General features: G+C 44.9%; 1 protein-coding gene across 8 annotated transcripts in view; it reads left to right on the top strand.

Annotated features, from left to right (window-relative positions):
* Nucleotides 1–2,288: 2,288 nt before the first annotated feature.
* LOC118092517 (hexosaminidase D) overlaps nucleotides 2,289–24,698 on the top strand; it is a 59,590-nt gene continuing 37,180 nt past the window's right edge. For 3 of the 8 annotated variants that reach the window (XR_009558560.1, XR_009558559.1, XR_009558561.1), the window contains exon 1: nucleotides 10,192–24,522. The gene's annotated coding sequence lies outside the window, so the exon portion shown is untranslated. Of the gene's footprint in view, nucleotides 2,433–4,562; nucleotides 5,035–10,191; nucleotides 24,523–24,698 lie in introns of those variants that run through there. The other 5 variants (XM_060282832.1, XM_060282833.1, XM_035130608.2 and 2 more) reach the window with 4 other exon arrangements.

Below are 24,698 nucleotides of genomic sequence, written 5' to 3' on the forward strand. Positions count from 1 at the left end.
CCGTATCCGGCCCAATCGCCTTCTAAATCCGGCTCACAGACGGTCCAGGAATCAGCATGTTTTTACATAAGTAGAATGTGTCCTTTTATTTAAAATGCATCTCTGGGTTATTTGTGGGGCATAGGAATTCGTTCATTTTTATTTATTTTTTGCCCAAAATATAGTCCGGCCCCCCACAAGGTCTGAGGGACAGTGGACCGGCCCCCTGCTAAAAAAAGTTTGCTGACCCCTGCTTTATAGTAAAAAAAAAAACACGCTCACAAATAATGACAATAAAATAAAAAAAAGAAACATGTAAGTCCTAGGGTAAAAAGGGAGTCAAGCAGGAGAGATTGTACTGAAAGATGAAGAGGGATAAGGATCTACTAGGGCCATATCGTTGGATATGGAGGTGAGGAGCTTGTCAGAAATTTTATGGAGGGCTGTTTCAGCATGCACTACATATGTTTTCCACTACATATGTTTTGCACTACAATTCTCAGCAGCCCCAGGGAGTGTGCCTGAGAGGCAGTGTGGTGTAGTGGTTAGGGTCTCGGACTAGGACCTGGGAGACATAGGCTCAAATCGCCACTCAACCATGGGTGGCTTTGGCCAGTTAACCCAGCCTAGCCTGCTTCACAAAGCTGCTGTCAGGATGAAATGAGGAATGGTGAAAAGGCCTTGAGGCCCACCTGTTCCTCCTTTGAATAAAAAGCATGACTATTAATAAAATAAACATATCCCTATCAAATCTACATGCCAAACTGAGCATGCTGTGAGGAGTTGTGGTTATTATTACTATTTTCAAAAGCCCCAGAGATGAAGTGTGTTCATACTGTTGGGTCACTGACCTGTGATGACTCTTTTTGTACACATAACCTAAAACATGCAGGGCTTGATTCTTGCCTGGCCTCAGCTCCTAAACCCTCCTTTTCCAGTCTTGGAGCTCAGCCCTGGAGAATGTGATGTGGCACTATAGAGAAAGAGCTCCTGAGCATGTCTGGAGTGCTGTGTCTTCAGCTCACACTCATATGTTGGATCAGTGGGTGCTGGCCCATTGGGGCAAATGGGGCACTGCTCCACCACCAGTCTTGCCCTGCCCTTGGCCAATCCCTGGCTTGCTGCTTACTCAAAACCAGTCTAGAGGGTAGCACTGCTGATTTGCTTCCTCCTGCCCCTCCCTGCTGAGTTTACAAGGAGGATGAGGATGGGGACAGAACTAGAGTTGGCTTTGCTTGTCATTAGCTCTTGGCGCAACCTACTGTTGGGCGTCTTGCATTCCACCCCATCATTCCCAATAGACACCAGCCATCACTGCATGGGATCAAGGGCAAGGGAACCATATGTGAGGAGACGACGCCTTGAGCCCCTGCACCTGTCTTTTTGGAAATTGTATGACCCCCTCCTCAGGGCTTGGGTTGAGCAGCCCCAGATCCCACACAAAGGGCTATGGCTCAGTGTTTTATGGATCTCTTTGCCTGCAGAAGGTCCCAGGTTCAGCCCCCAATGGCATCTCCAGGTAAGTCTGGGAGAGAACCATGAATGAAGTCCTGGAGAGCTGCTGCCAGTCAGTGCAGGCAATACTGAGCTAGATAGAACACTGGTCTGACTCAAGATAGGACAGACCCCTAAGGCAGAGCAGAGACTCGATTAAGAGAGGAGTGGGAGATATCAAGGGCAGAGCAATCTGAAGTAGCTCCTTCTGTTCCGCAAGCTTAGCGGAAGAGCCCCTGCTTTGCATACAAAAGGTTCCCAGGTCAGGCACCCCCAAACTTAGCCCTCCAGATGTTTTGGGACTACAACTCCCATCATCCCTAGCTAACAAGACCAGTGGTCAGGGGTGATGGGAATTGTAGTCCCAAAACATCTGGAGGGCCGAGTTTGGGGGTGCCTGTCCTAGCGGCTGTCAAGGCCTTTTACAAACTACAGTTCCCAGGATTCTTTGGAAGAAGCCCTAGCTGTTAGGGCTTTGAAGTTCTTGTGTGGATGTGACCACTATCATCTTCCAGCTCCCTCCCCCTCCTCACAGCTGGCCCCCGGACTGATGTTTTTGGACTACAACTCCCATCCGGAGGGAGGCTAGGCAATGGGAACTGTAGTGCAAAAACACCTGGAGGGCACCATTCCCCCCCCATTTTGCGGGGGTGGAGGAGCGAAGGCTGCTCTCTTCCCTGCCATAATGCCGCTCTTCCTTCACTGGCTGGCACCTCTCGCCCTTGCCAGGCGGCCTCGGGGCTTCCCTCCCCGCTCCTGCTGCTCGATGGGAGGGCGTCTCTCGGCAGCTCCGCCCCCGAGCCGGCTCCCGCTGCAGGGCTGGGCGATGCCGGAGCGGCTGCTCGCGGCTGCTGGGCGCACCTGGCCGGACCAGGTAGGAAGAGGCTGCCGACAGGTGGAGGGACTCGGCGCGGCCGCTGCGTCTCCCCACTGCCAGCTCGGAATCACAGGAGCGGCAGGTAAAACTACCTGGGCGCGTTGGTGGCATGCGGAGCGGGCAGCCAATGACGCGGGGTGGCGGGGGGCAAGGAGCTGAGAGGGGGGTCCCCCTCCCCACCCCTACCCCAGTATGGGGTGCAAAGAGCAGTCCCGGGATGCTTCTGGGGGCATTGGGGCGGGAATAACCTTCCAGTGCCAGGCATGGGGTGGGGGCGGGGGCGGTTGGCATAGGCTGCGGAGGCCTGCTTTGGCGGTGCCATGACGGAGAGAGAGCCTGCCAATCCGCAGCTAGATGGCATTTAATGAGTGCAGGGGCATGGAAGCTGGTAGGAGTCTGTGGGCACCACCGGCATAGGGTGGTGTGAGCAGGGGAGCAGGTGCTTCTGCTCGGTGGGGGAGGAAGGGGTTAATGGAGAGGGGTTACAGCTAGTGGTTATGGGGAGGCAGAGGCAGGCATTTGCCCCATGCCAACCGAGGTACGTAATACAATGGATCTATCTCTCCAGGAGGGGGGCAAGAAGGTTGGAGGAGGAAGTGTTTTGGGGGGAGGCTCTGGCGTTCCATCAGCTTATTGTGTCGGGAGGTTGGTTAGAATTGATTTCCGTTTTGCCCAGATCATGCAGAGAGGGGTTGGGGCGGGGTGGAATTGTCCTGCCACTTAATCTGCATCCTGTGCCCTATATCCGCTACAGTATATCCCCAACAACCTTGGAAGAGGCCTGGTGCGTTACAGAAAGAGGGGGCCCTTTATAATTTAAGGCATTATGATCATCATCACATTGTTGCCATTGAACTACCAGCCGCCCCACAGATTAGCAAAGCAAGCTTTGGCACCTGCAAGATGACTTCAAATGATATTCAGACTTGTCTCACTGCCCTGCCTTCTAGGAAAGGTGGTGGGGAGGGGCTTGGGACCAGCAACCAGGGACCTTGGCATTGTTTTTGTAACAAACTCCCTATACAGTATGTTGGGGGGGAGGGAAGCAGGGAAGGAAGAGCCATGACAATTAAACTAGAATTCAACCAGTTTAATTGATGTAGACCAGGCATCCCCAAACTTCGGTCCTCCAGATGTTTTGGACTACAATTCCCATGATCCCTGACCACTGGTCCTGTTAGCTAGGGATCATGGGAGTTGTAGGCCAAAACATCTGGAGGGCCGCAGTTTGGGGATGCCTGATGTAGACGCACCCTCAGACAGGCATGCTGCAGCCTGGGTGCTTGTCGGCCTTCCTCTGATGCATCCTGTAAGAATAAAGTGCTTGGCATTTGGATATAAGATTATTGTATAGGTGCAGTGCTTTTTTGCTGTGGGGATGCTGGGGTACGCATACCCCTAAACATTTTGTGAATCTTTGTACTTTTGTCCATTTACTGTATTTATTTCCCCCAATCTGAACTATAAAATGGTGATTTTCTTGAGTCAAAATGAGAGTACCCCTAAACATTTTTAAAAGAAAGAAAAGGACTGTATAGGTGTATTATACAGATGCATGCACATTCCCATGTGGGACATAGCTGGCTTTGTCTTTTTTTTTTTTTTTTGGAGCAAGCTTAGTCGAGGAAAGCTTGGGGGGGAAGGTGTTTGTGTGGTTTGTGCGAGTGTGTATCTGTTTTAATTATTAATCTGTTATTTGGTCTCCTGTGTTTCCTGACCTTGTGAGGTTGTTCCCAGCTGTGTGCAGAGTGTTTTTGGCTGGGCCCCTCATAATGCTTGGTTCTGTTAGATGGGGGGGGCGTACGTATATGGGAAAAGGTGCACAATGCCCACTGGCAACTCCACCCCCCTCCGCGCCCACTACAAAGTCCAACATAATGTGTGGAGCAAGGGTATGGGTGGGGCTGGTCTTTTTTTTTTTTTTAAGTATTCACCATGGAGTTGTTACAGTGAGTGACACATGTTTAACCTTTCTATTAAAAAAATAGAGATATATAAATAAAAATGTTGGTCCTGTGTACCCTTGACTGAGTAATGTAAAGGTAAAGGGGCCCCTGACCATCAGGTCCAGTCGTGTCCGACTCTGGGGTTGCGGCGCTCATCTCGCTCTATAGGCCGAGGGAGCCAGCGTTTGTCCGCAGACAGCTTCCGGGCCATGTGGCCAGCATGACAAAGCTGCTTCTGGCGAACCAGAGCAGCACACGGAAACGCCGTTTACCTTCCCGCCGGAGCGGTCCCTATTTATCTACTTGCACTTTGATGTGCTTTCGAACTGCTAGGTGGGCAGGAGCTGGGACCGAGCAACAGGAGCTCACCCCATTGCAGGGATTCGAACCACCGACCTTCTGATCAGCAAGCCCTAGACTCTGTGGTTTAACCCACAGCGCCACCTGGGTCTGAGTACCCCTGAATAAAAGTACTAGGGCTTGGAAGGAAGATACTGGGGATGAGGACTGCTGGAGGTGCCTGGCTTCAGAGGACACTGCAACTGCCCCCCACCCCACAACAGTGGCAACCAAGCCCATTGATATAGCAATGGGTAACCATAGAGTTAAATATTGTTTCCAGTTACTGTGGGTTGCAGCCAAGCCTCCGCCCTTCAGCTTATTCTTGAGGTTACTTTCATTTCCTTGCGCGGGAGAGCCTGTTCACCAACGAGCATCCTCTGGTTCTGGGCCTGCAGAGTGAGTAACTTTCTCTTATCTGCCTATATAAAATGTAAGATTGTCGCCTCACCCAGCAGTTTGCACCGCTGCTGATAGGTAGTTTTGTGTGGCCGCCACGTCTGGCGATGTAAGATGGGGGGCAGAGGTGCTTCATACAGCAGTTTAGCAAGCCACTCTGTGGAGCCCTTTCTCCTCCTGAAACGGTCCTGCAAGCGTGTTTAACGAAGAAGTACAAGGGCTTGCTAACTCACTGTGGGAAGCACCTCATCCCTCCTTTAAAAAGAGCTTGTGGGTATACTGTAAACAAAGTAAAACCTTACCAGGATTGATATAAAAACATGCAGTAACAAATGATTACCGTATTTTTCCGTGTATAAGACTATATTCCGCTCCTATTTTTTCAAGTTTAAAATGGGGGGGGGGTCATCTTATACATGGATAGTGCATATGGGGGATTTCTTTATTTGGAGTCCCAAAAAATAGGAAAAATAATGTAAATAGGAAAGATAAGGGAAAAAATTAGGTAAATAGATTTGAATGAGATACGCAGCAATAAAAAGATATAAATTAAGCAACAGCAGAAAGGAGGAAAGTCGAGGGAAATGTAAATTGAATTTGTAAAAAAATTGTTTTCCTAGTCTAAAATATTCGAAAAATATTTTTTTTGATTTTTTTTTAAGGGCTTGGGGTGAGCTGTGGGGGGACGGATGGGGAAGATGTAATGGGTTTGATTAGGAATGAGGGAAAGATGGTTGGAGAGTGAATCGCGCAGGCTCAGCAACCTCTAGTATTGTTAGAACTTAGCAACAGAGTTGGAAAATTCAGCAGAGCTGGAAACAAGCACCATCTCCAATGGGCCAAAGCCTGCTAGAGCAGTCCTGACAAAAATGCCTCCCTTCCAGGACAAATAGGATAGTTTGTGTTGTTGTTGTTGTTGTTTGTTTGTTTGTTTGTTTGTTTGTTTATTAGAACCACAACCTATGCACACCCTCTTCCCTCATTTGGCTGCTGCAACAAACTACCAGCATAAAATAAAACCAAACAGGTCTGCACCATCCATTTTAGCCTTCCAAATATTGGTGGACTCTTAATTCCTATCAGCCCCAAGCGGCATGGCCAGTGGTCAGGGATGGCAGGAGCTATAGTCCAACCAATGTATGGGAGGGTTGCAGTTGCCTCATCCTGGGTCAAAGCCCGAAACAGCATTCATTATATAAAAGAGAGAGAGAGAGTACAGAACATCATACATCGGAGGGGATAGGATTAAATGACCCTTTTTGTCCCACCTCGGCGTCCATTTTTCTTGGGAACGTATTGGTGGGGAAAGGGTTAACCTCTCTCTACACACCCCAGTCCTGATTTCCTGCTGCCCACCTCACTGCTTATTGGTGCCTGTGTGTTGCATTAAAAAAATAAAAAAATAAAAGAATGACAACATTTCAAACCCCCAAACAAACATAAATAACTCCTCCTCCCCTTACAAGGGACACGGGTGGCCCTGTAGGTTAAACCACAGAGCCTAGAGCTTGCCGACGATTGGCGGTTCGAATCCCCGCGACGGGGTGAGCTCCCGTTGCTTGGTCTCTGCTCCTGCCACCCTAGCAGTTCGAAAGCACGTCAAAGCGCCAACCTAGCGGTTCGAAAGCACAAAGTGCAAGTAGATAAATAGGTACTGCTCTGGCGGGAAGGTAAACGGCGTTTCTGTGCGCTGCTCTGGTTCGCCAGAAGCGGCTTAGTCATGCTGGCCACATGACCTGGAAGCTGTACGCCGGCTCCCTCGGCCAGTAAAGCGAGATGAGCGCCGCAACCCCAGAGTCGTCCGTGGTCCCTTTACCTTTACCTTTACCCCTTACAAGAATAAAGTGTACCAGATACAGTACACCCTGCCACAGTTGGACCTTCATTGCCGGCATTTCTACATCTGAATCATTTTCTGCATGTCATAAAGACGTATCATCGTTCAAAAAAATCATTTTCTGCTCGCTGCCTGTTCAGTGCTTTTGACTGTTTAGTCAGCTTTTCCATTGTCCAAACTTTCTGTCTCCAAATGGATAACTGCAAAATTATCCAAACCCTCCCAATTTTGAGCAATCAGTTGGGGAGTAGTAGCCAGTTGCTGAAAAGAGAAAATGGAAAAGAAAAAGTAGACACTTTAAATGTAATCAGGCATTTAATGGGGTCATTTGGTTTGGCCCTTTGCTCAGTGTGGGATGGAAGAAGTATGAAGCAAGGCTTCTCCCGATGACCTATTAATCATGCACTCATCCTGAGTTGCTTGCACTAAGTGAACAGGGATGTTAGATCATTTATCCAGTCCTGCGTGTTTTTATTATTCTTATTATTTTCATTTATATACCACTTACTATCTAAAACAGTGGGTGGTGGGATTACTTAGACCATGGGTAGGCAAACTAAGGCCCAGGGGCCGGATCCAGCCCAATCACCTTCTAAATCTGGCCTGTGGACGGTCCAGGAAATCAGCATGTTTTTACATGAGTTGAATGTGTGCTTTTATTTAAAACTAGCTGGCCCTGCACGCGTTGCTGTGTGTTAGTCTGTCAAATGGAGGGTAATAGGCCCCCTTCAGATCCCCCTGAGCCTCAGAGTTCCCCTTTTTTACAGGATCTCGTGGCGGAGGCACAGTTTTTGGGTGTGGCGCGTTGTTGTGGGTAATCCCTGTGACTGCCCCCACGTGTCCCGATCCATGATCTATTCTGTTTGTCCCCCCCCCCTCCGTGACCGGCGTATCTCATGACGTTTTGAAGGATGGTATATATTTTTGTCTTCTAGTTATTTGGTGGGGGATTTTGGGGGGGTAGTGGTGCAAAATTTTAAAGTAAAAACCCCTTGCCGTGTCCCCAAGTGTGTTGCTGTGGGTTATCCCCCCCCCCCGGGCCTAGTGGGGGCCTGGCAGGGGCCTACATAAAACAAAGGCTGTGCTGCGACCTGTGATCCGGGAGCTCACCCTCTCCCCCCCCCCCCGGGCCTAGTGAGGGCCTAGCAGCCTGGCAGGAGCCTAGGGGTCTGATAATGGCCGCCTTGGTGGTTTCAGTTGCTTGGTTGATATCATTATTTGGTTAGTGGGTGTGGTGTAGATTTCACAGGAAGGGGGTGTACTGTGGGAGGAATTCCACTTGAGGGCACTGTTTTACTTTGTGGAAAAGCAGGTTTACGGAGAAAAGTGGAACACACACTTTCACGATTTTTACATATATATATACACACACACACACACACACACACACACACACACATATATATATATATATATATATATATATATATATATATATATATATATATATATGCATCTTTGGGTTATTTGTGAGGCATAGGAATTCGTTCATTTTTTCTTCAAAATATTGTCCGTCCGCCCCCCAAGGTCTGAGGGACAGTAGACCGGCCCCCTGCTGAAAAAGTTTGCTGACCCCTGACCTAGACTAAAAGGAAGGGGGAAGCAAGGGGTGCTGGAGGTGTAAAAGACTATCAGACTTTGAAAAGCTGGTAATGCTGAATGAACTTCATCCATATATATATATATATATATATATATATATATATATATATATATATTTGCATTAATCAAACCACATAGTTTTAATTGGATTTGGAATAAATGTGCCTTTGATTGTTCCCGTTTTGAATTTTATCGTGTTGTTATCTTCCTTAGCAGGTTCTGCAAACTGATGCTCTAAATGACACTTTCTTTAAGGTAGGGCAGAGGGCACTGGGGAGGAGATTATGTAACTAAGGGGGCAGTGGAAAAGGTTTAGGAACCACTGATCTGAAAGATATTGAAGCTGTTTACAATAGATGAATACAGAAGTGTGTACTGTATATCTACTGAGGCGACTCATTCCATTTTGCCACCTGAGGCGAAAGGGAAAGGTGCTGCCCTGCACACTGTATGCCCCCTTCCGCCACCAAAGCCTCCCTTACCAGGCTCTCTGGAAAGTTGTGTGAGGCCTCTTTGCAATCTTGCAGGGCTCTTGTGAGAGTCTCGCAAGATCTTGGAAGTGCACCAGAGGGACGCACCCACAGAGGTGCCCCTTGGATTCCACTGCCTGAGGTGGCTGCCTCAGTCTGCCTCATGGACAGGACAGGCCTGATATATAAGTACAGGTATGTGCATACGCAAAATAAGAAATAAGCACAGTAACACCATGTCAAAATACGGTACATAGGCTGTATCCATATCCATAAACATAAAATACCCGGAAGAAAATATAACCCGAAAATATCCATAAATATAAAAGACCCGGAAACTACAACTAATCCAGAATGCAGCAGCTAGACTGGTGACTGGGAGCAACCGCCAAGAACACATAGCACCAGTCTTGAAAGACCTACATTGGCTCCCAGTACGTTTCCGAGCACAATTCGAAGTGTTGGTGCTAACCTTTAAAGCCCTAAACGGCCTCAGTCCAGTATACCTGAAGGAGTGTCTCCACCCCCATCATTCTGCCCGGACACTGAAGCTTTTAATATTTAATAGATTATTGTTTTTGTAATACTTCTGTTGGAAGCCGCCCAATAATAATAATAAGGAGACTGCCTTGTATCATTTACCAACATGTGGCTAAGAAATAAAGTTTTAAAAACAAGAGCAAAAAAGAAATTAATCATGGAAGAAACAGAAATATTTGTCCTGAAAGAAATCCCACCCAGACTGGTTCATAAAAGGAAAAAATACCTATTTCTAGCAAAACCATTAAAGGCGAAAAGGATACCCTTCAAGTGGGAATACCCACAAGGAATAGCGTTCTCTTTCAAAGGAAGATGGAGAAGATTCGACACACCAGAGGCGGCAGACAGATTTTATAGAACATACGCACAAGAACTGGGAGGGGATAAATCAAGGATAGCTAGAGATCAGACCCGGGGAAAAGAAGAAGAACTAGAAAATTCCAGTAGAGAAGAGCTGGAGGCGGCCGGGGAAGAAGAAGTGGAGGAAGAAGATGGGGAAGGAGTAGAAGAGGGGCAACTAGAAGAATGATTGAAAATGTAAATATATAGATTATTTTTATTATTGCTGTAAGAAATAATTAAGAGGAAAACTAGGTAACTCACTTGAATATGTAGATATTTAATGATTATCCTTGTTTATGCTTAGTCTAGGCTGATATAAGTAAGAATAACATTAATTGGAAATCTATTTTACTTGTGTTTTTTTTATATATATATATATATATATACATATATATATCCAATTTGATAACTAATAAATACAAATATGAGAATAATCTCTTGGAACGTGAACGGCCTAAATAATAAGAAAAAAAGGAATAGGGTGGGGCACATACTAAAAAAACAAAACTGGGATGTGATCTGTCTACAAGAGACGCACATAAATAAAAAACATGTGAGAGTCCTAAAAAATGAGAAATTAGGAATAGAATTCGTTGCGGCCGATGCAAGAAAGAAAAGAGGAATTGTGATGTACATAAAAAGCAAATGGAACCCGGAATTAATTGGGACGGATAATGAGGGAAGAATCCTTATAGTTAAAACAGTAATTGAAGGAGAACAATGGGTCTGGGTGGGTATCTATGCCCCCAATGGGAGTAAGAAAGAATTTTTAAAAAGATTGGAGACCCAGTTAATAAATTATGCGGGGGAAAGACTAATTTTAATGGGAGATATGAATGGAATCGTAGATCCAGAGTTAGACAAAAATGGTTGGAGTAAAGGAAAATCAAGCGGGAAATTACCCCAAAAGTTTATGGACATTACAAGTAATTTACACTTATTAGATGCATGGAGATTTAAGAACCCCATAAAAAGAGAGTACACTCACATTTCGGCACGGCACCAATCGGCGAGCAGAATAGATATGATTTGGATCACTAAAGAATTATCATTAAGAATTCATAAAATAGAACTAGGACCACAGACCCTCTCGGACCACAACCCAGTAACCCTTTCATTAAAAAAAGAATATTCCCAGAAAGGTTGGAGGATGAATGTCCTCATGTTAAATAACAACATTCTTATTAGGGAAGCAAAAAAAACGTTAAAAGAATACTTTGAAATAAATCAAACTGGTGAGGTCGACCCTTTAGTGACTTGGGATGCGAGCAAAGCTGTTATGCGTGGTTTTTTTATATCACAGAATGCAAGAATAAGAAAGGAGAGAGAACAAAAGAAGGAAAAAATTCTCCAGGAAATAAAAAATAAGGAAAAAATGTTACATAAAAAATGTAATAAAACAATTGAGCAAGAAGTCAAACTACTGAGATTAGAGTATGAAAAATTAATCGATTATGAGATCGATCAACGATTACAATATTGGAAATACAAAAATTTTGAATGGGCCAATAAGCCCAGCAAATTGTTAATGTGGCAAATAAAAAAGAGGAAAAATGAAAAAATAATAAATAGAATTGAATCGGAAGGGAAATATTGTTATAAAACAGAAGAGATCATAAAAACCTTTCAGAAATTTTATGAAAAATTATATCAGAAGGAAGATACACCTATGCAACAAATCGATGATTTCCTGGCAAAATATCATTTACCAAAAATACCAACGGAAAAAATATTCTTGTTAAACAAAGAAATAACATCCCTAGAAATAACAGAAACAATTAAGAACATGAGAAAAGGGAAAGCCCCAGGTCCAGATGGGCTTCCAATTGAATTTTACAGAGAATTACAAGATGAGGTTGTAATACCTCTTAAAGATTTAATGAATTTAATCTTACAAAAAGGAAACACACCCCAATCATGGACGGAAGCCCAAATAATTTTAATACCTAAACCCCAAACGAATTTAGATAAACCAGGCAATTTTAGACCGATCTCGCTGTTAAATAGCGATTACAAGATCTTCGCAAAAATAATGGCCAAAAGATTAAGCAACATACTGGAAGATATAATACACAAAGACCAAGCGGGATTCATAAAAGGGAGGTACGCTAAAGATAACATAAGGACCATTGTAAACATATTGGAATGTTTAGAGAGCCGCAGAGACAAACAAACAGCGCTCCTTGCCATCGATGCAGAGAAGGCCTTCGATAGGGTCTCGTGGCCTTTTATGATGAAAATTATGGAAAAATTAGAATTAGGGGACAAAATGGAAAACGCAATCAAATCAATTTACAAAACACAGGGAGCAAAAATATTAATAAATGGGAAAGTATCGAATAAAATAAATATTACGAGAGGCACCAGACAAGGGTGCCCCTTGTCCCCAACACTCTTTATAATTACTTTGGAAATTTTATTAAAAAATATTAGGGAGGAAGAAAAAATTAAAGGGATAATTGTTGGTAAGAAAAAATTTAAAACAAAGGCTTTCGCGGATGATATTATTATTACCACGGAGGACCCTATCGAGGGCATTCCAAAAGCATTGGAAAAGATAAATGAATATGGAAATATAGCTGGCCTGAAAATTAATTATGAGAAGTCGCACATGTTAGTAAAGAACCTGGAAGAAGCAGAAAAAACAATATTGCAGGAAAAAACGGGATTGAAAATAGTAAAAAGGATAAAATATTTGGGCATTCAAACTACCGTTAAGGGGATTGATTTGATTCAAGAAAATTACAAGGAAACCTGGAAAAAAATCAAGGCAAATTTTGTAAATTGGGACAAACTGAAACTATCCTTACTGGGAAGGATATCATTAGTGAAGATGTGTGTAGCCCCAAGGATGATCCACCTATTTCAAAACCTGCCAATATTGGGCAAAGAAAATATATTTAAAGAGTGGAAGAGAGACCTAACCAAATTCATCTGGAACGGAAAAAGACCAAGAGTTAAATATAAAATCATGATAGACAGTATGCGCAGAGGGGGATATGGAATGCCGGACCTTGAAGCATACCATGATGCGGCGGCATTATGTTGGCTTAAAGATTGGATAACACTGAGGGATACCGATCTATTGGATCTGGAAGGTTTGGGACTGGCCTCCGGGTGGCACCACTATTTGATGAGGGAGAAAATTGAAAAAAGGAGCAGTTTCCGGCTTAATATTATTAGGAAGTCATTATATCTTGTATGGCAAAAATATAAAAGATATTTTGAGCCAAAAACACCTTGGTGGCTCTCTCCCCTTGAAATAGTGGCAGTAAGGAGAAAAAACATGGAGACAAATTGGCCTACATATAGACAATTAATAGAAAATAAAGAGGGAACCTGGCAGTTAAAGGATTATGAAGAAGTAAAGGGACTCTTTACTACCTGGTTGCAATATTTTCAAGTAAACCAAAGATTACAAATTGACAAACAAATTGGCTTTGATAAAGAAACATCCAAATTAGAAGAGATTTTATTGATAAACAAGGACAAATTTATTAAAAATTTATACCAAATTATATTGAAATGGAAAACGGAGGAGGAATTAACAAAGGAATATATGATTAAATGGTCACAAGATTTGGGGAAACCAATAACAATGATAGAATGGGAAAGATTATGGAAAAGGGACCTAAATTTTTCACCATGCTATGATATTAAGGAAAACCTAATGAAGATGCAAAATAGGTGGTATCTAACACCAGGAAAATTGGCCAAGATTTATTCAGGCTTAACTAATAATTGTTGGAGATGCAACCAGGAAGTAGGAACCCACATACATATGTGGTGGCATTGCAAACAAATTAAAAAGTTCTGGGAAACAATTTATAATGAAATAAAGAAAATGATGAGATACCCAATTAAGAAATGTCCCAAATTATTTCTTTTAGGAATGATGCCGGAAGAAGTTAAACCTAGAGACAGATGCTGTCTAAGTTATGCGGTAGCTGCCGCAAGGACACTAATAGCAAAAAATTGGAAGGCTGCTCACGTCCCAACAAAAGAGGAATGGCAAGAGAAATTATTCAATTATTACAATCTGGCTAAAAAGTATGAGGAAATTAAAGGTACTAAGAAGGAAGAAAGTGAAAGTAATTGGAAAGTGTTTACAGATTATATAAGCACTAAAGTAGCGAATACGAGCCTTATCTCCGCCAAATAAGGTTCAGCCATATATACGACCATATATTAGATGCTGTGTGGAAAGAGAGGATGGAATAAATGATAGTTAATAATTGGAGGCATGTTATGATTACATGGAATTAATACAAGTTAAAGTAAGATATGCAGAGTATTATTATCTTAGAATAATAAAAGGAAAAGTTCAGATTAGGTTGTGAAGTCAAGGGGAATGGGAAGCAGAGAGGGAGGGGGGAGGGAAGTAATACTTCGTGTAATGAAACAAGATAATTGTAATATCTGTTTTTATGGTGATGATTTATTTTAATTGTGATGAATGTTCTGTTATGTAATAAAGTTTATTTTAATAATAATAATAATAATAATAATAATTATAAAATAGATAAAACCAAAGAGCATATTGTGTGTGTGTGTATGCACACCAAATAAGTAGAACAACACCATATCAAAATACATGCACTGCACCATAATAGTTATAATAACAATTTTATTATTTATACCCCGCAACTCTGGCTGGGTTGCCCCAGCCACTCATGGATATGTATCCATATCCATAAACATGAAACAGATACGTAAGCCACTCACACTCAGCAATATGACAATGCAATGCCAAGCATACAGAAATAAGATCCACTCCTAATTTGATGGATTCATGCCCCGTCTCCTCTGGGACATCCAATACTCCTCTCTCCTCTCTGACCTGAGAGGGGCCAGAGGCATACCCTTCAACTCCCGGTAAGGAAAATCCAGGATCAGCAGCGGTGCGGCACGGCACCGGAAGTCGCTTCTATGCATGTCAGCGTAGAAGCGACTTCCGGTGCCGCTCTGCCCGATTTCCGGTGCCCAGACATGGGCAGAGCAGCACCCGAAATCGGTTCTGTGCATGTCCAGACATGCGCAGAAGGAGCCTCCCTGGCAGGTAGGAAATCCGGGGGATTTACGGGAATTTTCTCTATTCGGGATAACAACGGGAAACGGGTTTAAATACAGGGGTTTTCCGCGAAAAATGGGAGACTTGGCAGCTATGGCCAGAGGTGTATCTGGAGAGTAGAGAACGACTTCCATCCACTTGCTGCCTGGTACTGCACCATCTCAACACTAGATAAAGCAACAGTCAGCGCTGGTAGCAGACACAAACATCAAGCTCACACTCAAGGTAGCTGTAAAGGTCACCATAGATTCAAATTGTTGCTGCCAGCCAGCTGCTAGGCTCTCCTTCTCCCCCCAGCGCCTTAGCCTGCTCATCTCGTGCTCCACTGGGGTCTTGTAGGCGAGCATTTCGTGCTAGGGCTGCCCACCCTCAGCTGAGAGCCACAGGATGAGACCTTTTGACCCATGCCCTTGCCAGGCACAAGATTTTGATACAGCAACAGCAGCAGCAGCAGAAGCAGCAGAAGCAGCAGAAGCAGCAGCAACAACAACAACAACAATTTATTTATAGCTTGCTCATCTGGCTGGGTTTCCCCAGCCACTCTAGGCAGCTTCCAACAAAAGATTAAAAATACATTAAAACATCAGTCATTAAAAACTTCCCTAAACAGGGCTGCCTTCAGATGTCCTCTAAAAGTCTGGTAGTTGTTTTTCTCTTTGACATCTGGTGGGAGGGCGTTCCACAGGGCAGGAGCCACTACCGAAAAGGCCCTCTGCCTGGTTCCCTGTAACTTCGCTTCTCGCAGCGAGGGAACCACCAGAAGGCCCTCGGCGCTGGACCTCAGTGTCCAGGTTGAACGATGGTGTGTGTGTGTGTGTGTGTGTGTGTGTGTGTGTGTGTGTGGAGACACTACTTCAATACCTGGGAAGGTGGGAAAGAGGGGATAAAAAGCACAGTCTTCTGTCAGGAAACCAGTTGAGAGTATAAGAAGTTCCCTACAGGTGGATCAGGCCAGTGGCCCATGTAGTCCAGCATCCTGTTCTCACAGGGGCAAACCAATTGCCTCTTGTGGGAATCCTGCAGGCAGGGCCTGAGCACAAAAGCACTCTCAACTGCTAGGGTTTCCAGCAGAAGCATTCCCTGCCTCTGACAGTGTAGGCAGAGCGTAACCATCATGGCTAGTGGACATCGAAAGCTCTCTCCACCATGAATTTGTCTAACCCCCAATCCCCTGCCCTCTGTGCATCTTCCCGTTGTTTGTTTGTTTGCCCCACATTTTCCTGGCACTTTCCAAACCACAAAAAGTCAGATTCTTTGTTCTTAAAGTGGGTGGCTTGCAGTAAGAGCACTTTGATCCACTTTAACTCTGCAAACCTCTAAAATAAAACCAGCCTTCTAATATCTTTATCCCAGTTGGTGTGTCTTGGATGTGAACTGATTTTATTCATGCGCTGTCTTTTTTTTAATGTATATAATTGCTTTTTAAAGTTGCTTTGATAGATGTAGCTGTTTTATATTTTCTGTTATATTATAAATAGCTTTGGGAGGTCTCCTGGGTAGTGATTCATGCATTAAATTAATAATAATAAGAACAACCACCACCCTAAAACTATGGTTTGTGCTATAGACCTGCAGACCTATAGATCTTCACACAGCAGGAAGCCTCTCTCTTAATGATTGATTGATTGATTGCATTTATAACCCACACTTTTCTCCAAGGAGCTCAATGTGCCGCACGTGGTTCTTTCCCTCCTGAATTAGTCCCCACAACAACCTTGTGAGGTAGGCTAGGCTGAGAGGCAGTGACTGGCCCAAAGTCACCCAGTGAGCTTCATGGTTGAGTGGCGATTGGAACCCTGGTCTCCAAGCTCCTAGTCTGACACACTACCCACTCCGCATTGCAACCTTTAGGAGATTCTGTCCATCCTTGGTACAAAAAGTTCCAGGGCTGCATCAGAGGAAGGAATGTCTCCTTCTTCTCCTCTGAGAATATGAAAGCCCGTCACTGATACGAGCAAACGGGTCCCTTGTAAGGGCAGACAGCACAAAAGGGGGAGGTGTACATGCAGAGTTTTGCTATGAGCAAAGCTGGAAATTGCCTAAAATAAACCTCCGGCTACACCAAGAGGACCATCGGGATTTCCTTCCACTTCTCCTCTCTCTCTCCTTTTGAGGGACCTTCTGCTCTGATCAGTACTAGAAGCAAAGCTGAATAATTCCTGGCTGGCTTTCATCTTTCAAGAGGAGAAGGGACTGTTCCTTCTCTGTCCCTTCAAGCCTCTGCTGCAAGGTGAGATCTCTTTGCACTAAGGATGGCCTAACAAGGCCGGCTCTTTCGTTGGGCAAAGTGAGGCAAACGGCTCAAACGGCAGATGCTGGGAGGTGGGAGGCAGGATGGCAGAGAGCAACAGCGAAGTGTTGGAGGGCGGGATGGTGCACCCCCTACACTCAGTCGACGATGCAGCCTCATCCCCAGGGTTGAAGCAAGATGCAGACACGAGTATGGTCAGCTCCTCGGCATGAGCATATACAGGAGTTTATCCAGGAAGGGGGGGGGAGTAAATACTCCAAACCAAGAAGCAAACTTAACTAGCATGGTAGATTATGGTTTGGGAGAGGGGCTGTCCCTCTTGTCCGTCTGTCCTGGGACCATCCCCTCCAATCCATTCCGTTGTCAGGCTATTCCAAACTTTCCATCCATCATCCTCCCTTCCTCCCCATCCTTCCCTTCCCTGTTTTTGTTCAGCTTAGCAGCTGGCCAGAAAGGAACTTATATAGGTAACTCTAGAAGGTGCCTTTTTTTCCTGGCTGTGTTATTTGCTTCTAATTTTCTTGCTACCATTGCATTTACAGCATCCACTTGTTTCATTGCAAAACGTGGTATTCTAAGGCTGGGAACATTTGCTCTTGTGCATTTCTTGGGTTGTTCTAGTTGTTGAGGTGTGCAGTGACTTGAATACCAGAATAGAAAAGATTGGGGGGGGGGAAATGGATGGGATTCCCGCCCCCCCCCCCGACCAACTTTATCCACTGGTGCAGATGGCAAGTGGCAATATTTTTTTATTTTTTTAAAAAATTAAATATGTATCAACCACACTTGCATAGAAAATAACATAAGGTGGTCGACAACTTAAAAAGAAACCCCCAGTAAAAACTATTTTTAAAATGTAAAATGTGGCAAGGAATCTATTAAGAACACAAGAAGAGCTTGCTGGATCAGGCCAGTGGCCCATCTAGTCTAGTCTAGCATAATGGCCAGCCAGATGCCCCAGGGGGAAGTCTATAAACAGGAACTGAGCACAACAGCAGTCTCTCCACTTGTGATTCCAAGCAAATGGTTTTCAGTGGCTGAACACAGTCCTCATGGTTGAAGGGAGAGTGCTCTTGTGCTCAGATTCTGATGGCGGGAATACAAGCCACTGTGAGACCAGGATGCTGGACTTGAAGGGCCTCCTTTAGTCTGATCCAGCAAACCCTTCTTACTTTTTAAATTATAGACAGTATCTAAACAATGGAACGAAATGATTTTTAATCATGCGATGGCTGTGACTTGCATTGCATTCAGGATTGACAAAAGGAAGTGTTTTCCACAATTCATTATTGACTTCTGTGTAATAATAATAATAATAATAATAATATATTATTTATACCCCGCCCATCTGGCTGGGTTTCCCCAGCCACTCTGGGCGGCTTCCAACCGAATATTAAAAACAGTACAGCATCAAACATTAAAAACTTCCCTAAACAGGGCCGCTTTCAGTTGTCTTCTAAAAGTAAAATAGTTACTTATTGCCTTGACATTTGCTGGGAGGGCGTTCCACAGGGCGGGTTCCACTACTGAGAAGGCCCTCTGTCTGGTTCCCTGCAACTTGGCTACTTGCAACGAGGGAACCGCCAGAAGGCCCTCGGTGCTGGATCTCAGTGTCGGGGCTGAATGGTGGGGGTGGAGATGCCCCTTCAGGTATACAGGACCGAGGCCGTTTAGGGAAAAAGTGGTGTCCTTTTGTGTGTAAAAGGGTTAGTTTAGGCGAGGGTGAAAAGGTGCTCTCCCCACCCCTTAGACCTTTAAATACCAGGTGCTGGGGACAAAGCATGGCCATATCCTTCATGTTCTCCCTGTGAACATCCTGTAGGCATCAGTCCTGTCTGCTTGCTGTTAGAAGATGGACCACTCCAGGAAAACAATCCAGATGTTCCCAGAATCTATATTGGCTTGTGCACTCCTGCTGCAGCTGAGCAAATCACAGCCTTCAAATTGTGCATCCTTCCCAGGAGACACTGCTCTGTGCTCTGACATGTGCCAAAAAAACAAACAAACAACTGGAGCAGAGTTTCCTTGTTCCCCACACTAGTAATTAGCTAATGCAGCACCATGGAGATGCCACAGAGTGTTATTCCCAGAGGGCAGAAACTCTGTCACCCCGCCCTCTCCACTCCTCCTTGCAGAAAATGTGAGTGTTGCTGAATATTTCTGTTTTGAGAGGCGCAGAAGGAGTAACATGCGATGATGACAATGCCCAGGGAATTCCTGCTCCCTTAAATAGAAATCACAGTTTTTAAACGGGGTAGGGACTTGGCCAGATGGCATGCAAAGCAGCGACAGAGGCGAGAAGGGCTTCAAATGCCTGCAGACGGCAACAGATCAGTTACCCAGCATCAAGAAAGTCCTTCACTCAGTGCATTGTTAAACTATGGAACTCCCTCCCACAGGAGGCAGTGATGGCCACCAACTTGGATGGCTTTAAAAGAGGTTTAGTGGAGGAGAGGGCTATTGAAGGCTACTAGTCATGATGGCTGTGCTCTGCCTCCATAGTTGGCAGAAATGCTTCTGAATACCAGTTGTTGGAAACAGCAGGCGGGGAGAGTTGCTCTTGTGCTTGAATTCTGCTTGCAGGAATACAAGGATCTGGTTGGTCACTGTGAAACCAGGATGCTGGACTAGATGGGCCTCCTTTGGTCTGATCCAGCAGACTCTTCTTACTTTTTAAATTATAGACAGTATCTAAACAATGGAACGAGATGATTTTAAACTATGCGATGGCTGTGACTTGCATTGCATTTAGGACAGACAAAAGGAAGTGTTTTTCATAATGCATTATTGACTTCTGTGCAAGAAATAGTGGTGTGTTGTTTTGTGTAAACTGCAGGAGTGGAGAGTTGCTCTTGTGGTTGGATTCTGCTTGCAGGAAAATAGGCATGTGGTTGGTCACTGTGAGAACAGGATGCTGGACTAGAGGGGCCATTGGCCACAACCAGCAGGCTCTTCTTATGTAAGGGGAACTGCTGACAAGTAGGTCAGGACTCCCCCTTGCAACCAAGGTGTTATTTGTTTGTAGACACAGAAATGTAAAAGCTCAGAATACTTTGCACATTCCAAGAAAATGTATACCTCTGGCTTGAGGTCTCAGTGGTGTTAGGCCCCTAGATTTTCCATAGTCTGGTCACCTGCTCTTTACCCATGTAAGGGGGTGTTGTTTCAGGAGAATCTCAAAAGAGTGTTGCTGGATCGGACCAGCATCCTTTCTTCATGTCAACCAACCAGATGTCCGAATAGGAAGAAGCCCACAGTTAGCAGTGAGTGCAATGGCAGCGCCCTCACTGCTTGTGATTCCAAATCCCAATCTCTGAGGGACATCTGTCCTATGATATTAGAGGCAGTAGTACACAGCCATCATAGCAAGTAGCCATTGAGAATAACCTCCATGAATTTGCCATTTAAAGCCACCCAAGTAGGTAGCGATCACTGCAACTTCTGGTAGTGAATTTCATAGTTTATTAACTTTTCTTCTCCCCACCCCCCACCCTCTGCATCAAGGGGACTTGCTAAAATTTACGGTACCTCTATTTTTATTTGTGAACTGCCTTGGGATCTGTTGAGGATCCATCCATCATTGATACAGATGAAAATAGGCATGTGAAGACATATAGAAATGATCAGCAGTTTTAGGATTTATCTGCTGGCCTTTATGATACAATGGCCCAATCAAAGAAAGTAAGTAATATTAGAGTCCCATAGAAATTAATAGGGCATAAATTGGGTGCAAATTAGGACCCGGAGCCCTTGAGACTACTACCTGTTGCAACTAAGCAGGACTGGGTCTCATCAGTGCCTGGATGGGAGGGTACTGAAGAACCACTTTTACGCTGCCTTGGAGTCCATGACAGAAGAAAGGGAGGATAATACATGTAATAATATTTGTTCTATCGATTAGTCTTATTGCACTGCAGGGGGTTGTGTCCATTTCAACCCCACAGTTTTACGATTCTAAATCTAAGTCCTTCCTTAGATCTTCCAGCATTTAGCTTCATTGTTGGACTGTATTGGCTTCCAGTATTATGCGAGGTTTGTGTGGGGAACCTGTTTCTCTCCACTTTCTGCACTTGTTCATAATCTTGCCTATCTCTACCTCGTTTGTCAGTGGCCTCGTCCTTGGTTCCTTTTCTGTTGTCAGCATGGGAACATTGAGTTCTCTACTGGAGGGAGGGAGAATATGCATGTTATTGACTGAAAAAAAGAGGGAGGGAGAAAGAACTTTCCTTTCATACCTGTTTCGGTTTTTAAAAAAAACCTTCCAGGATCGGCATCGCCGACACTCCCTTTTTATTTTTGTAACCATTTTATCACTGATCCCTACAAAACCTGCTGCTTTTGTCACACAGCCTGCTCTAGCCCCCCCACCCCACCCAAGCCAGCCAACTTTGCTCAGGGACAGTAGAGGATACTACAGTGGTACCTTGGTTCTCGAACTTAATCCCTTCCGGAAGTCTGTTCAACTCCCGAAATGGTTCGAAAACCAAGGCGTGGCTTCCGATTAGCTGCAGGAGCTTCCTGCACTCAATCGGAAGCCGTGTCGGACGTTCGGCTTCCGAAAAACATTTGCAAACCGGAACACTCACTTCCAGGTTTGCGGCGTTCAGGAGCCAATTTGTTCAGGAGCCAAGCTGTCCAAGAACCAAGGTACCACTGTATTTGACCACCAGCACTGAAATATTTATTGATTTGGGTTTATATACTGCCCTCCCTCTCAAAGGAGCTTAAGGCAGCAGACACAACAATAAAAAAGCATTTGTTGATTCTTTCCCAAAAATGTATTTTGAGATGTTCAGTAACAGCAGCGTCCCTGGGGCTGATTCCCCCATTGCCACACACCCCTCTCCACATCATTTGATGTGAGTCCCAATGTCATCTGGCCTTAGAAGTAGAGATCCCCTGCAGCACCCCACCCATAATCCCGCTTGCCCTATAATCCATCCATTGCGGGAGAAAATGCTGTCTTTGGCATTTTGTCCACAGCCCTTTTCTGATGATTGAACCTTCCTGAGCAGCTGCAGGACCTTGTCGGATGGCAGCTGGGCAGGCAGAGGAGCCCATTAGCGATATTACATGGGGCTGCAATTCCCAGCGTGATCTGTCAAGACAGCAGTCCCCAGTTCACCCTGGCTGAATGGCAGCAAAGGGCATTTTGCTCGGAGATGAGGATGCCAAGCAGAGAAGCTGGGAATTGGAACAGCAGTATAGTGGCAACTTCAGGAGCGTGGGATCCCTTTACGATAGTCACAGCCACGTCCCTCCTTAGGTTATACAACTTTCCAAGATTATACAATAATCATAAAGTGGGGTGTATTGCAACTATCAATGCAGTTCTCTTGATGTTGCCTTTCAGCTAGATCTACAGTGGTACTTCGGTTTACAATGACGATCCGTTCGAGTGAGCCGGTCGCTCCCCGAGTCCGTCGCTCGCTGAAGGCACGCTTCTGCGTGTGCGCGAAGCGCCAATAGAGCGCTTCTGTGCACGCGCGTGCTGCACAGATCGCTTCTGAGTGTGTGGAACCTGGATGTAAATACTTCCGGGTCTGTGGCAGTCGCTCTCTGAGTTCATCGTAAACAGAGGCGCTCGCAAACCGAGGTTCCACTGATCTATTTCCCATGCACGTATGTGGGCAAATGGTTTGGAGTGTTCCAATATATTCTTTTGGAGAGACTGAAGTTGTGTTTTCCTTGATGTTGCATTTTATGTAACAGAACTGGCACACCTTTCTCTTGAAGCTGAAGCACATTGTGTTGTCAGTGCTCCTAAATACAGTGGTACCTCTGGTTACGAACTTAATTCTTTCTGGAGGTCCGTTTTTAACCTGAAACCGTTCTTAACCTGAGGTACCACTTTAGCTAATGGGGCCTCCTGTTTCCACCGCGCCACCGCCGCATGATTTCTGTTCTCATCCTGAGGTAAAGTTCTTAACCCGAGGTACTACTTCCGGGTTAGCGGAGTCTGTAACCCGAAGTGTTTGTAACCTGAGGTACCACTGTACTCAGTTTGGAGCATATGGAACAACTCCTTGGACTTCTTCCTGCGCCTTCTCCAGAGTGACCCTAGGAGCCCATCCTCAGTGGTTGACACACCTCCTTTCACTCTGATTGGCTCCAATGGCCAGAAAGGGTGAGAAGATGTCTTCTCATTGGCTAAGAAGCTCCCCTTTTGTGGTGATTGGGCAGCTTTAGGATGCAGGAGACAGAGATGCTGCTGCAGAAATAGTAACAGATCTTTGACCTACCCCATGTCCCCAGACCACTATGTATGTCGGAATTGGAGGCAGTGTCTCTCTACCATGGCTAAACTCTGGAGGACTGCAGGTTGGGGAAGGCTTTTCTCTATTGCTCAGAGGTTGGGTTGTATCTAATATACTTTAAAAGTAGACCCATTGAAATAAATGGACCCCAGTCAAGCCCATTATTTTCAATGAGTCTCCTCTGAGTAGGACTAGCAACAACCCTCACTGCCGGATGTCAACTAGCCATTATTATTATTATTATTATTATTATTATTATTAATTTGACTTATATACCATCCTTGGTATATAAGACCATCAGAAGATCCCAGGGCAGTGTACATTAAAAACGTATTTTAAGAAGCATTATAATAAAACATAATACAAAACATAATAATAGGCAGCATAATAATAAAACAATCATAATAACAGCCCATCCCCCACACCTTTAACAGACTATAGATTATGTATTGGCTGAAGGCCTGGGTAAAGAGGAGGAATGTTTTTGCTTGGCACCTAGAGACATGCAATGATGGCGACAGGCAAGTCTTTCTGGGGAGAGCATTCCAAACAGTGTAGAAATGATATGAATAAATATATAACCAGGGCAGCCAAGGTGGTCTTGGTCTTAGAGCCCAGTTCACTAAGCTCCTAGTAAGCTTTGGCAAATGCCCATGGTCACCTTGGCATATCCTGTTGCATGCTGGGTAGTTTCAGCACTTGAGAGGTGCCTGGCTTTTTCTAGGTCTGCTAGTGGGCACTTACTACAAATCCTTTGGCAATTTGGCCAGGAATGGGGCATGGAAGAATCACATTTGGCTCTCAGAATTGGCAATCATAGTGCTGGAAGGGAGCCATAGAGTCGTCCTTGTACAACCTTCTGCAATGTAGGATTCACAGCTAAGTCAACATACTTTGTTTTGAGACTCCAGGTAAATAGGCAGTTTGGTATGTATTACGCTCCTGAGATCTTCTATCCCCATGCCTATTCCTAGGTGCTTCTGACCCCCTTTGGCTCTCTGGTAGGGCAGGGCTGCTTCAATGAGACCCAACTGTCTCTGCCGGTTGAGAAAGCCTGTCCCTAGGCTAGCACTGCTGTCCCTCTAGTTCTTCCCGTTGGACCAGCTGGGATTGAGCAGGTAAGCCCAGCTACTGAAGCAACAGTTGTACTGTTTTGCTTAGGTATTATGACGCACACAAAGCCTGGGGTGCCTTCAGGTGAGACAGTCCTTGAGGAATGCGTGATTTGTAAAAAGGAAGTCCCAATTTCAATACCCCAGGGGCATCTCCCATTAACAAGGCTCTCTTTGACTAA

Source organism: Zootoca vivipara, chromosome 14, assembly GCF_963506605.1.
Source record: "Zootoca vivipara chromosome 14, rZooViv1.1, whole genome shotgun sequence".
Taxonomy (NCBI): Eukaryota; Metazoa; Chordata; class Lepidosauria; order Squamata; family Lacertidae; genus Zootoca; species Zootoca vivipara.